The 14,635-nt window shown below is 49.7% G+C and overlaps 1 protein-coding gene across 11 annotated transcripts in view; it reads left to right on the forward strand.

Annotated features, from left to right (window-relative positions):
• The window catches only part of MGMT (O-6-methylguanine-DNA methyltransferase), a 269,598-nt gene that overhangs the window by 5,751 nt on the left and 249,212 nt on the right, over positions 1–14,635 (forward strand). For 3 of the 11 annotated variants that reach the window (XR_014827703.1, XM_084996771.1, XM_084996774.1), the window contains exon 2: positions 6,955–7,109. The exons of the other annotated variants lie outside the window; for them this stretch is intronic. The gene's annotated coding sequence lies outside the window, so the exon portion shown is untranslated. The remainder of the gene's footprint in view (positions 1–6,954; positions 7,110–14,635) is intronic. 11 annotated transcript variants of the gene reach the window in all.

Below are 14,635 nucleotides of genomic sequence, written 5' to 3' on the forward strand. Positions count from 1 at the left end.
TGGCACACTTGTGCTGTGTGGGCCCTGGGCTGGCCCAGTGGGCTTAGCGTGTGGGCACAGCCTGGCTCCCTCAGCCCTCAGTCACTGTCTCTGGGAGGCTTGCCCTTAATTGTCTGTCACATTGAAAAAACTTCCTGAGAGTTCCCGTTGTGGCGCAGTGGTTAACGAATCCGACTAGGAACCATGAGGTTTCGGGTTCGGTCCCTGCCCTTGCTCAGTGGGTTAAGGATCCAGCGTTGCCGTGAGCTGTGGTGTAGGTTGCAGATGCGGCTCGGATCCCGCGTTGCTGTGGCTCTGGTGTAGGCCAGTGGCTACAGATCCGATTTGACCCCTAGCCTGGGAACCTCCATATGCCGCGGGGGCGGCCCAAGAAATAGCAAAAAGACAAAAAAAACCCAAACTTCCTGGAGGACCAGACTCTGAACCCTGCACTCTGGTGGTGGCTGGGAACCAGCAGCGACCCCGGCACGTGGCAGCCTTCTCCCCACAGGGGGAAACCACAGGGGTGAGGGGTGACGCGGGCCATTCGGGGAGCTTTGTCAAAATCGGAAGATCTGCAGTAGTCTGTGTGTGTGTGTGTGTGTGTGTGTGTGTGTGTGTGTGTGTGTGTGGCAGTGGGCCTTACTTTGGGGTCTCTTTACCTCACATCCAGTTCAGCCTGGTAGCGTTACATTCCAGAAGATTCTGGTGAGTGCAGTGAGTGCTGGTGTTCTGCCTTCGGCGTCCTCAGGGTCACCTGATGAGGGGGACACTTGGAGTCTCTGTTTCGCGTGTGAGGAGGCTGCCTGGGAACGTGTGGCCTGCACGAGGTTCTCAGGAGTTTTCGGCCCGGGTTTATTTGTAGCGGGGCAGGCTTTCCTCCACTTAGCGTGTATGCCACCTTTGAGGTGGCGAAGCAGAGAAACGGTCAGAAGTCTTTGGGGGAAGACGTATCATAAATACATTACCTGGACGTTCAGTTAGGCTTTGGGGGTACCATTGCGGGCGAGCAGGATCCTTTGCAGTGTGGGGAAGACAGTGCCCCAAGCCTGTCCTTTCGAGAAAGGGCCTGACCCCTCCCTGGTCTGCCGCCTGCGCCGGGAGAGGCTGTGTCTGCGTGTGGTTGCTGTTTATTGAAGGCGCCCCCATATACCCCTTACTTGGTGAGAGTGGTAGGACCAGTGGGTGGGTGCTAGAGGAGGGGAGCATCCATGTGCCAGGCTCTGTTTTGGGGCTCCGTGCCATGTCCCCTCAACCTGGCCCTGATCTCGTGGGAGTCGTGGATGAGCATTTGTGCAGAGGCTGGTAAGGTTTCTCCAGGGGGCTGGGCAGTGGGAATGGGGCCTGGAGGATGTGGTGGGGACCCTCCAGTAGCTCAGTTGGAGGCTGGGACGTGTGCGGGGCTGGACAAGGAACCTGGGAGTCGGGGCAGGGCCGCTGGGGGCTGCACTGAGGTTCTCCCCAAGCCTGTGGCAGTTTGGAGCCTTGGCAGTGGGGGACAGGAGCTGGCCGCACCTGTGGCCGACATGGGGGTGGGTGGGGGGAGGCAGGAGAGCCGGGGGACAGCAGGCAGCTGGCATGCACAGTCACGTGCGGGCGGGCCCATCCGGTGCCATGCTGCCGGGCAGTCCCGCGGGGCCGCGTGCGAGGCCGCAGGTGAGAGGGCCAGGGCAGGTGCGGGAGACGCCGAGGTGCCCGTCGTCTTCCTCAGTGAGGCGGGAAAGTGTCCGGTCAACCTGCTCTTCTCCCGCCTGAGGACGGTCCGCGGGGAGCTGGGGGCGGCCTGGCCCTGGAGGGAAGGAGGCCTTTCCGCCGGGCCTGGCATTTGGGTTCCGAAGCAGGGAGACTGCCTTCCTGTGACTGTTCATTCAGGCGGAAGTGTCAGCGGGGGGGATGGAGGCTCATTATCAGGCCTCCCCAGCCCCCAGCCCGCGCTCTGCGGGGTCGCCTGTACCCACCTGCAGGTAGTCACGGAATCTTTGAAATGAAACTGTCGAGTTTGGGGCGCACAGTCACATCCGAACGCGGACGACGAGGACAGCGTGCTCCTAGTCTTCCTGGGTGCAGACACCAAACGTTCGGACCGCTGAGCGACGAGGCGGGGTGGCCAGGGAGGGAGGCCACCGCGTGGGGCCTGAGGGGTCCCGGGGCGGGGGGGCATGTGCGGGGGAGGCCGGGGGTGACAGGACAGGCCGATGTCCAGCGTGGTCACTACATCCGGGCTTGCCCCGAAGTCTCCAGGTCCCGCGCTTGTCTGCTTTCACCGTGACAGCAGGGACCGTGGGGGTGTCGGGGGACAGGGACTCAGAGGAGACAGTGTGGCCCCAAGCAGGCGTTCCAGGGGTGGGCAGCGGCCTTTTCTCCTGAGGCTTTTCACACCGAGTGGAAGTTCTTGGAATAAAGGGCGAGGAACAGAAATGATGTATTTCCGAAAGTTACTGAGTTTAGCTAGCTATCCCAAGAAAAGCCCTTGTGTGCTATTCTTTATTGTGCAGAAAAATTTGTTTCTGTCATCATTGTGTTATCATCAGATTAAGCTGTCGAGGCAGATGGATGCGGCGAGTCGAGCCGGCGTGCGTGCTGATTACACCACCCGCACCGACTCAGGACCATCAGTCTCCGGGCCGCCCCTGGGGGCAGGTGCTGGGAGGGGGCTGGGGCGGGCAGCCCACGAGCTGGGTCACGGAAGGAGTCTGCGCCGGCGCGGTGGCTTTTGAAGTTTGTTGCAAGAACTGTTACTTAGAACAAAAATGCAGGTGCTAAAATTACATAAATACTCCTGATGGTCAGCATGGTTTAATCTCCCTCTTGGCCACGATCAGCCGCCCTTGTGGATGCCTCCAGCCCAGCAGGGGGACGGGCTCCCGGAGAGCACTGCCTCCTGTCTGTGTCCAGCTCGCCGTGAGCAGCGGTGTCCTTCAGGCCTGAAGGGGACAAGTCCGGGCCGGCCGGGTGGTTGGTGGCCCGGGCACACTCACTCCGCGTCCTGGGTGACATCCTCACGGCCGCTCCACCACCGGCTTCGATGCCCTTGGGTCTTTGAGTCTCAGTCTGTCATTTAGTTTTCTTTGTTTTCCCTACAAAGGTATATGGGCTTTACAGACTTTCTCTTAGCTTTTTTAAAAAATTTATTTTTGCCGCGCATGTCATTAGAACGTTTCCTGGAGCCTCTGTTATTCCCTCTGGACCGGCTTCCCCCGCTCTGTCCTTAACCTTCTCTGGACTGTCTCTCCCACCAGAAGAGCCTCCAGAGGTCAGGGCTCAGGCGCCTCCGTGGTTTGCTCCTCTGTACGTTGAGGTCTCTTGCTCAGAAACCTTCTCGGGGCCTGAGGCGCTCATCCTCCGAGGCGTGGAGTAGCACGAGACCACACAGACAGGATGGACGCTTGGGAGCGTTGGTTAAATATTCTTCTGTGTTGGCCAGAAGTGTTTCCAGTGGTTTCTGTGGGGGAAGCAGCTCTCTGATGTGCTTCAGGCGAGCCCTGCGTTCGGGCGGGGCGTCCCAGCTGCGTCGGGAACACCTGCGTGGCGGCCGGCTGCGCGCCATCCTTTCTGATGGCCGGATGCTCACGGCTGCCCTGCCCTTGGCCAGTGAGACTCGGGACCGGGGGGCCCTGGCTCCAGGCCGCCCGGAGTTGACGGTGGGCCGAGGGTCCCCTGTTGGAAAGCAGCTAAGTTCTCTGCCTCAGGCCGGGCAGCTTCTGCTCAGCTCGCAGAGGGGGGGCTGCCTCCTGGGGTGTAGCTCAGAGCCGTCGTGGGCTCTGGTGCTAGAAGAGAATTTTCCCACCTCTGATGGAGAAGCTGCCCGGCTCAGCTTTCCCCCGGAGCCCCCGCAGTCTCTGGGCTTCTGTCCCTGAAGACGCCCGTTGGTGCCACGCTCGGCTCAGACCTGGGGAGAGATCAGTCAGCACCTTTTCCTCCCTCCCACCCCGGCCCCACCTGAACTCAGCCTCTGAGTCTCATGTTGATGCCACTTTCAGCCCAGCGTCCCCCACGCTCTTTCTGGCACCCTCTCTAGAAACCTGTGCACCAGCACTTTGCTCTAAGCGTGGGTGGCCAGCGGGCGGCCCGCAGGCCGTTCTCCCCTCGCCTGGGGATCCTCTTCCGATTCAGCCCAGACGCAGACTTTCTGAGTCCTCCCGTGTCTCAGCTCTTCCTGCAGCCTCTTCAGCCCCCATATGTGCCCCCCTCCAGGCCCATCACCTACAGTCTGGTTTCTGCTTTGCTGTGGTTTTGTCTCTTGATGCTGGCTTTCTCTATTGGAAGCTCTCCAAGGCCTGGTGTGGGACTTACCCGATGGAAAGCCCCACAAAGGATGCAGGACACAGGTTATTATCGATGGAACATGTCCCCGAAAATTCATGTGTTGAAGCCCTCTCTCCCAAGGTGAGTGTATGTGGCCATGGGGCCCTGAGGAGGTAATTAAGAATAAATGTGGTTTTAAGTCCAGCAGGATTGGTGGTCTTATTGGAAAAGAGAGCTCTTCACCAGGGCCCAGGGAGCAGGCAGCTGCCTGCCAGCCAGGAGGAGAGGTTTTGCTAGTAACTAAATCAGTGGAACCTTGACCTTGGGCTTGGCAGGTTTAGCCCTTGGCATCCCAAGGTGTGAATATGTGTTGGGGTGAAGGAGAACAGAAGGAACAGAACCAGGGTCCCCAGAGGTGGCCGGAAGGGGATTTGGCAGGTGGGGCAAGAGACACCCAGAGGGTCAGTGGACCATTGACAGGCCTGGTGTTACCCTGGCACTGGGGGCCATGTCCTGGAAAGCTGCTGGGGACCCAGACTCTGAGGGAGAGGCGAGACGGAGAGGAGTCATGGGCTTGCGTCCTGGCTTTTGTAAGCATGAGGAGGTGGGTGACGGAGCGGGCCCGCTTGTTGGTTGGGACTTTTCGATGGCGGTTTGGTTTTTCTTCCTTGCTCTCAGTCAGTTGATTCTCTACTTCGCCCTGGTTTGAGGAGCATCTTGTGGTCATTCTGTTGGACACTAGCAAGAATTCTAAGAGCCATGCAGTTGGCTACTTTTTGTGCTGAGATGTCTCAGAGGATCCTTGGAGGTCTCTTGAGCTGGGCGCTCAGCAGGACCCTTCTCACTGGAAGTTTGCTGGCCCTCACCTGCTCCATAGTGGCCTGTGTCACATCTGTGGCCATTGCTGGGGACATAATAAAATAGACTCAATCCACTTCCGTCAGGTCACCAGTTGGCCGTTGGTGCTCTGCATTGCAGAGCTGCGGTCTCAAGTATGTGAGTGTTTGGGGGATTGTTGCAAAGAAGACTCAGATTGTAAACTTTTACTTACCGGATCTTGCCATTTCTGGGTTCTGAGCCTCTGTGCCCTTTCAGTGTGGCCAGCACCATGCCCCTAGAGTCCGCTTTGCAGGGCCAGCTGTGGCAGGGAGAGACTGCTGTGGTCCGGGCAGGAGAAACTACAGTCCTGGGTGCGGCTGTGTGCTGTGCTTCGGATGGTGCCGTTAACACTTCAAATGTGAGTTTGAGTTCTCAGTTATGTTTTATTTATTTGTGTATTAGCACAGCTATGTTGGTTGTTCAATTTCACAGTGAGAGTCTCTAAGAGTATGATGACCCTTGTGGGCCATCTTATGGTGTAGTCATTAGTGATTGATTCTCTTTATCCTGAAATCAGTAAGAGGGGTGTGATGGTGTGGTATGTAGTTGGGCTCGATTTCCTACATTTTCGTAAACATGATGCTGGGACAGCGGAACTATCGGTTTGTTACCAGAACAGATTTGGTGAGTCTCAGGTGTCTGACTAGTTTTATAGAACTGTTGTGATACGCACTGTGCCTTCTCTGACTTAGGTTAACGTGGCAAGTGGCGTCAGCATCTCCCGCCACTCACGGTCAGGGCGGGGATGTGTAGAAATTGATCTTCCTGGGAGCGCGGTAATGTAAAAACCGTTCAGCCTGTTTGAAGTCTGTTTTACAAGTGTGCATTGGGCCTTTGGGACGTTATATTGAAAAATCCAAGTGTACAGTTACCATGGGAACCCAATTAAAATAGATGGCTTGATTTTTTGGGGGGAGTGTCTTTCATCTTGACCAAAAATCTAATGTGTTTTAAATGTTTTCGTATGGAATTGTATTCATACTCTGACTGGCAACACCAAAGGATTCTTTCTTTTATTTCCCCCTCTTGTTTCCAGCTTTGAAGCTGAAATAGTGGTAAGTTCTCTTTTACGAGGTTTGTGAAGAAGTCTCCTAGAGAGATGTAGTCAGATTTGGGGGGAAAAGTTTGCACAGGTGGTGGTAGAGGGGTGGCAAGCATTTGAAAAGATGGGGGGTGGGTCTTTTCCTGGGCGGCCCTGGTGCCCCTCTGTTCAAGCTCTGGGTGTTAGATGGGGATACGGGTGTGCACCTGTGTTTTCCTCGAGTTAGCAGGTGGGGGTTAGGCCCAAAGGCCCTGGGTTTTGGGGTGGAGAGAGCAGGTGGGATGGGGTCTCAGGACACCTCCCTCCACCCCTGTGTTCCTATCATGGTTTGTGCTCTTGAAACTTAACAGGGGAGTTCCCATTGTGGCTTAGCGGTTGATGAACCTGACTAGCATCCATGAGGATACAGGTTCGATCCCAGGCCTCGCTCAGTGCGTTAAGGATCTCGCGTTGCCGTGAGCTGTGGTGTAGGTCGCAGATGAGGCTTGGATGGTGCATTGCTGTGGCTGTGGTGTAGGCCAGTGGCTGCAGCTCCAACTCAACCCCTAGCCTGGGAACCTCCATATGCCACAGATGTGGCCCTAAAGAGACAAAAGGACAAAAAAAAAACAAAACCAAACAAACAAGTAGGGATTAGTCATATATCATATAGATCATATATTACTCATATATCAATACTTAATACCTCATGAAAAGTTAACGTTGAAGAATTTAAAAATATTTATTGATTCACTTCAGCAACAGTAAACCCATCACATTTTAATACAAATAACACATTTTATTTTGCGATTTTTTTTTTTTTTTTTGAGGCGGGGGAGCATTGGCACTGAACCTGAGGCAAGTGAAAGTTCCCAGGCTGCAGCTGCCGGCCTACAGCGTAGACGCAGCACTGCGGGATCCGGGCTGAGTCTGCGACATACACCACAACTCACGGCAACGCCGGGTCCTTCACCCACTGAGCAAGGCAAGGGATCGAACCCGCATGGATATTAATCAGATTCGTTTCCCGCTGGGCACAGCGGGAACTCCACAAATAATACAGTTTAAATGAAAAGTAACTATATTACATGAAGGATTAGTGAGATGAGTTGTCTTGGTTTATAAATATATTTTTGAATCTTAAATGACCAGGTTAATAGAAGACAGCTGGATTTTGTCTCTGCTTTTGGCGTTCAGCCTATCACAACAGGTTGTTTGGTTCCCACAAATAAGTAACCGGAAAAGGGCCTTTTTGGATAATTGTGGCCAGTCTTCTCCGACACCACGTCACCACTTGACGGGTAGCAGTTTCTTGAAGGTCCGCTGTGGAATGTGGGCCCGGGCCGTGCACAACACCCCATTTGTACAGCGCCCCCGAGGGTGTCACACCATTTACCGGTCCTTTGGAAAGTATGGCTTTGCTGCACTGAACAGACCTTTCAGACGCTGGCATGTTTCACAGCAGAGGATGAGAGGTCGTCTTTGTTGATGTCAACGCCTTTCTCCTTAGGAAAGTCTTGGAGTTGGGGCGCTCAAGCCATGGTGGTGGCACGTTTCCCAGAGTTCTAGCCGTCAGCTTGAGAGCCCTCGTTTGATCATTCGCCGCAAACATGGTCGGTTGTGTTCCTGACAGTGACAGGTTCACTTTGTTTATTTTTCTTTTTTTCGTTTTTTTCTTTTTAGGGCCGCACCCGTGGCACATGGAAGTTCCCAGGCTAGGGGTCAAATCTGAGCTGCAGCTGCAGGCCTGCGCCACAGCAACGTGGGATCCAAGCCGCAGCTGCCGCCTACACTGCAGCTTTCTGGCTCCTTAACCCACTGAAGGAGGCCTGGGATCGAACCTGCATCCTCATGGGTATTAGTCGGGTTCTTAGCCCGCAGAGCCACAATGAGAACTCTGTCACTTTGTTTATTTTTGAGAAAATACCTGAGTAACCAGAGATGATGATTCATTCATACACGTAGAGCTTTTCTTCATGGAAAAGCAGGGCAGCGCCTCTCAGATCTGGAGTCATCACGGGTGCTTCCCGCACAAGCATCCGTCTCGAGTTGTGGCGGAAGGGCACAGAGGGGCACAGAACAGTAAGAAGCCAAGACCGAGTCACGTTCCCCAGTGTGGTTTGGGTTGTTTCATCAAGAGGTGCTTGAGAGCTTTTTCTTTTTCTCCCGCGAGGCTGTGGTGGGGGTGGTTAGCACCCCTCCCTCCACAGTTCGGTGCCAGTGTCTGGTTGTCAGCAGTTTGACTCACCATATCTTCGTTTTCATCGTCCGTCACCGGTCAATGCATGTTTTCGTAGGTGCCTCTTACCAGATCGAGGGAGTTTTTCTCCTGTGTGCTGTTAATATGGTGAACGATACTGATTGATTTTCATAGGCTCAACCAATTTTGTGTTGCTGGATAATCCCATGTGGGCTGGATGTATTATTTTCATGTACTGCTGGATTCCGCTTGTTAATGTTTTTGGGGATATGTGTGTCTGGGCTCATAAAGGATGTTGATCTCTAGCTTTTATCTTTCAAAGGGTCTTTCTGGTTTGGTGTTAGGGAAATCTGACTCATAAAACAAGGTCTCTGCTGTTTTCTGGAATAGTTTCTATGGTATTAGTGTTGTTTCCTCTTTAAATGTTTGATAGGATTTACCAGTGAAGCCGCATTTTTTTAAATTAAAGCGTAGTTGATTTACCGTGTGCCGTCACGTTCTGTTGTACAACAGCGTGACCCAATCACACGCATTTCCCTGGGCTGTACAGTAGGATCCCAGTGCCCATCCACTCCAGATACAACAGTTTGCATCCAGAAAACCCCAAATGCCCATCCCTCCCATCCCTCCCTTTTCCCAGGTCTGATCTTGGGCTGAGCTGTTTCTGTTTCTGTTTGTTTGTTTTTTGTTTTTACATAGGATCATCTGTTCCGTGGTTTAGATTCCTGGTACGTGGTATCATATTTGTCTTTTTCTTTCTGACTTCACTTGGTATACAAGTCTCTAGATCCATCCATGTTGCTGCAGATGGCTTCAGTTTGTCTTTTTTATGGCTGAGTAGTATTCCATTGTGTATATATACCACATCTTCTGAATTCTTTCATTTGTCAATGGACATTTAGGCTGTTTCCACGTCTTGGCTATTGTGAATAGTGCTGCAGTGAACATAGGGGTGCATGTATCTTTTTCAGTAAAAGTTTTGTCTGGATATATGCCCAGCATCAGAATTGCTGGATCATATGGTAGCGCTATACTTAGTTTCCTGAGGTACCTCCATACTGTTTTTCGTAATGCTTGTACCAGTTTACATTCCCAGCAACCGTGGAGGAGGATAGCTTTGTTTCCATACCTGCTCCAGCATTTGTTATTTGTGGACTTGTTAATAATGGCCATTCTTACTGGTGTGAGGTGGTACCTCATGGTAGTTTTGATTTGCAGTTCTCTAATAATTAGTAATATTGAACATTTTTTCATATGCCTGTTGGCCTTCTGTATGTCTTCTTTGGAGAAATGTCTGGTAACGCGTTCTGCCCATTTTTCAGTTGGGTTGTTTGGTTTTTTGTTGTTGAGTTGCATGAGTTGTATGTATATTTTGGAGATTAAGCTCTTCTCTTGCATCGTTGGCAAAGATTTTCTCCCATTTTATGGATTTTTGTTTTGTTTGTTTTTAATGGTTTCCATTTCTGTACAAGCAGTGAAGCCATTTTGGTGTGGAGGATTTGGTGGTGGTGAATATTAACTACAAACAATTTCTTCAGTAGGCAGCAGTCTGTTCAAGTCATTTATTTCTCCTTGAGTGACTTGTGGTAATAGGTAGTTTTTCAAGGAATTTGGCCACTTCATCTAAGGTGTTAAACTTATTGGCTTAAAGTTATTTTAATATTCTTTTATTGTCCTTTTAATATTTTGGGGATTTTAAATCATGCTTTTGCTTTTATTAGTGATATTGGTAGTTGCGTATCTCTCTCTCTCTCTTTTTTTTTTTTCCCCCCCTCCTAATTGGTCTGGCTAGAGGTTACCAACTTTTTTTCCCAAAGACTCAACTTTTGTTACTGATTTTTCTCTTTTCTATTTTATTGATTTTTGCTCTTAGCTTTATTATTCCTTTCTTTCTGCTTACTTTGGGTTTAGCTTCCTTTCTTTTGGTAGTTTAAGGTGGAAGCTTGAATCCCTTTGTCTTTTCTCGTGTCAATATTCAGTGCTAAAGTTTCCCTCTAAGCACTGCTTTGGCTGCATCCCATGGATTGCTATATTGGGTTTTCATTCTCATTCAGTGTGATGTGTTTTCCAATTTCCCTTGTGATTTCTTCTTTAGCACATGGGTTATTTAGAAGCATGTCGTTTCAATTCCAAATTTTGGCAGTTTCCCTGATCCCTCTCTGTTATTGATCTCCAGTTTAATTTCCCTGTGGTCAGAGGACATACTTCTTATGGTTTCAGCCCTCTTAAGTTTATTGAGAGTTGTTTTATGGCCCAGAACATGATCTGTCTTGGTGAGTGTTTGTGTGCACTTGGAAAGAATGTGTATTCTATGGTCTTGGGGTAGAGGATGCTTTTAAATGGTAATAAGGTCAGGTTCGTCTCTAGGGTTGTCTCTAGGGTTGTTCAAACATTCTGTCATTTGACTGCTTTTCCACCTTCCTGTTCTGTGAATTATTAGGAACCCGGTGTTGAAATCCCCAAGTACAGCTGGAGATTTGTCTTTTCCCCCTTTTGTTCTCAGTTCTAACTTCATCTATTTCAAGCTCTTGTGTTAGATGCATGTGTATTTAGAATTTGTATGTCATCTCTGTGAATTAACCCTTTTACCCCAATGGCCTTTACTCTTAGTAATTTCCTTGTTTTGAAACTGTGTTTGATATTAAGATATTAAGGTCACTTCCGCTTTCCTTCCATTACTGTTTCTGTGGTAAATGTTTTTCCATTCCTTTACCTTTTATCCATTTCGTCATTGTATTTAACGTGTGTTTCTTGTAGATATAGCATCCTAATCTCATCTGACAAGGTCTTTTTAAAATTCAAGTAATTGGGAGTTCCTGTCGTGGCTCAGTGGTTAACGAACCCAACTCGCATCCACGAGGACGCAGGTTCGATGCCTGGCCTCGCTCAGTGGGTGAAGGATCTGGCATTGCTGCAAGCTGTGGTGTAGGTTGCAGATGCGGCTCGGATCTGGCACTGCTGTGGCTCTGGCGTAGGCCGGCAGCTGTAGCTCCGATTCGACCCCTAGCCTGGGAACTTCCATAGGCTGTGGGTGAGGCCCTAAAAAGACAAATAAATAAATAAAATTCAAGCATTCGGACCATTTCCATGTTATCTTATTATCAGCGTGGTTGGGTTCAAGTGCACCGTCTTGATATTTGTATCCTCTTCGCCTCGTCTGTTTTTCCGACTGCCTCCCCACATTTTCTTGCTTTCACTTGGATTACTTGAATATATTTTTTTAGTGATTTCAATGTATTATTTATCTAGACTACTGGCTTGTTGACTCTCTTCTCTCAGTCGTGTGTGATAGTCACATTTAGCTTAGCAGGGTCTGCAATCGCAGCGTCCTCAGTGTGTCTGCAGTGTCTTACCATACACTCACATGCGCTCATCCCATTTTTTGTTGTATTCATTTTGTACATTTTATTTCTACATATGTTTTGAACTCCAAAATATACTATTTTAGATATATATATATATATCTGTATATATATATGCAGTCCGTTATCTTTTAAAGAGATTAGAAATGAGAAAAAAAAAAGCCCAGAAACGAATACAACGTTGTAAGTCAACTCCAATAAAATTAAATTAACCCCCCCATCTTTTCTATTTATTTATGTATTTACCATTTCTCATGTTCTTGATTCTTCTGTGTAAATCAGAATTTTTATCTGGTCTTTTTTATGCCTAAGGACCTTGCATCAGTGTTTCTAGAATGCAGGTCTGCTAGTACATGCATTGTCTTTTTTTTTTTTTTTTTCTTAAAAAGACTTTATTTCATTGTCATTCTTAAAAGATATCTCGCTGCTTGTAGAATTCTTTTTTTTTTTTCCCCTTGGCTTTTTAGGGCCACACCCGCGGCACGTGGAATTTCCCGGGCTAGTTGCTGGAGCTGCAGTTGCCAGCCTCCATCACAGCCACAGCCATGCGGGATCTGAGCTGCGTCTGCGACCTACGCCACAGCTCCCATCTCCGTCGGATCCCCGGCCCACTGAGCAAGGCCAGGGACTGAACCCACATCCTCATGGATAGTAGTTGGATTCATTTCTGCTGCGCCACAACGAGAACTCCATGCTTATAGGATCTAAATTGGCCTTTTATTTTCCTCTTCATGATTTAAATATGTTGTCCCATGGTTTGGAAATATGCCTTGCGTGGTTTCTGATGATCTGTTTGCTGTCCTTAATTTTGTTCCTGTGTCTGGAATCTGTCTTTTCCCCCTTCTTCTGACCACTTCTCAGGGTTTTTTTTTTTATCACTTATTTTCAACAGTTTGTTTATAATTTGACTTGGTTTCGTTTTCTTTATGTTTCTTCTGCTTTGGTCTCATTGAGTTTCTTACAGCAGTAAGTATAGGTTTTTCATCTTATTTGAAGTATTAAGTATGTTTCTGCCTTTCTCTGGGACTCCAATTGCATGTGTGTTAAACTGCTTAATATGGTGCCACATCTGATGATCTGTTCATTTCCTCCCGCCTCTCCCTCCTTCTCCTCCGGGATAGTTTAAAAAGTGTTACATCTTCCTCCACACTCTTTTTTCTTTCACTTCTGCTGTATCTAACTTGTTAATTGCATCAGGTGTATTTCTCTTTTTTTTTTTTTGTTTAGTTAGTTAGTTAATTAATTAATTAATTAAAAGTTTGCTTTTTAGGGCCACACCCATGGCATGTGGAAGTTCCGAGGCTAGGGGTGGAATTGGAGCTGTAGCCACCGGCCTTCTCCACGGCAAAAGGGGATCCAAGCCACCTATACCACAGCCCACGGCAATGCCAGATCCTTAACCCACTGAGTGAGGCCAGGGCTTGAACCTGCATCCTCATGGATCCTAGTCGGGTTCGTTAACCACTGAGCCACAAAGCAAACTGTATTTTTCGTTTTAGATAGTGTATTTTACACATAAGCTCCATCTTGGCCTCTTTTGTATCGTCTCCTTTTCTCATGCACATGCTTCCTGTATCTCCCGAACTTATGGGGCATGTTTATAATTTCTATTTTAACCAAGGAAGGCTGGCTTCAGAGCCCAAGGCCTTTACTAGGTGGATTTTATGACAGGTGTTTTGACTGACAAAAGGCTTTTTGTTTGTGTTCTGATTCTTGGCTGTATTTAGGTGGTTGTGGTTGCCAGAGAACCATTTACTAAGAGTGAAAGTTAAGTTAAATATGCCAGGAAACCAGGTCTAAGGACAGCTTATCCAAGTACAAATGGAATCTAAAATTGAGCACACAGGTGGCCATGGTGAAAAGGGGAGTGGGAACGACCAGCCGCTTGTGTAATCAGTAAATGAACGTCATCTATTCCGAGGAGGTAAACCGTTTCCTATGGGAGGAGTTTTCCTAGAGTTTAAACGAGGGACAGTGAGCAATGTGATGTTGGCTTTTTTTTTTTAAACAAACGGAGGAATGGAAGAATGTTGTTTGTATGACTTTCTCCCTTTGTTTTATTGTGCCTCCTGGACCCGACGCCGAGTGTGGCCTGTTGTTGTTTAGGGGACGAGGAATGATGAGCCGGGTGGGTCGTAGGCCAGGCTCAGGCGGAGGTGGGGCTAGAGGGGGAGCTTCTCAGGGGAGTTTGGTGGAAGAAGCAGAGGGCACGCACTTGGGCGGGGGGTGGCATGGGCAGGTCAGCTGCAGGGTGGCCGTCAGAGCCTCCCTCCTGTTCCTGCTCTGCCTTCTAGTAGATGCAGGAGGCACGAGGGGGAGGGGGATCCGGAGCTGCTGGCCCCGCCGTTCCTGTCTGATCTTGAGCAAAGTACTTCTCATTTTGGGGCCCCTCCTGCCCCTGTCAAGCCCCTTCCCCACCTGCCGCCGGTCCTCCCGGTGGACCTGCCTGCTGGCTTCGGTCACACCTCATCTTCCGAGCACCCCCAGGACTAAGGTGGGGGCAGCCGAGTCCTCTCCGTTGGCTTCGTGACTCTTCCGTTCCCTGGGGGTCAGCCGGTTTCCTGTGGTTTAAGGGCCGGCAGTGCTTTTTGCTTGCTTGCTCATTAGGTCCAGGTCAAGGCCGGAGGGACACACGCGTGCTTGGTGAAGTTGGCAGAAACAAGTGGACTCTCTGTTAGGAAATGTAAAGTGCTTTATTTGTGGTTTTCACAACTCCGCAAGGAGAAGACAGATTTGGGAAGTCAGAGGAAATCAGAGGCATCTTGAGTTTAGATGATTCTTCTCTTGTCATTGTTGAGATGGTAAGTGGATGGTGTCACCAGCAAGGGACCCTGCTGAGGGCTGTCATTTTGGCATTTCCTGCTGAGAGCAGACGGAAGAGTGTATTCGCCCTGCCTGGTGCACAGACCACTGCAGTTGTATCTCTGGCTAGCCTGGCCCCTCTTCACT

This window comes from Sus scrofa, chromosome 14, assembly GCF_054392235.1.
Source record: "Sus scrofa isolate SSC_HxYL_T2T_F1_AM1 chromosome 14, Sscrofa_HxYL_maternal_Yorkshire_Landrace_v2.0, whole genome shotgun sequence".
NCBI classification, from domain to species: Eukaryota; Metazoa; Chordata; class Mammalia; order Artiodactyla; family Suidae; genus Sus; species Sus scrofa.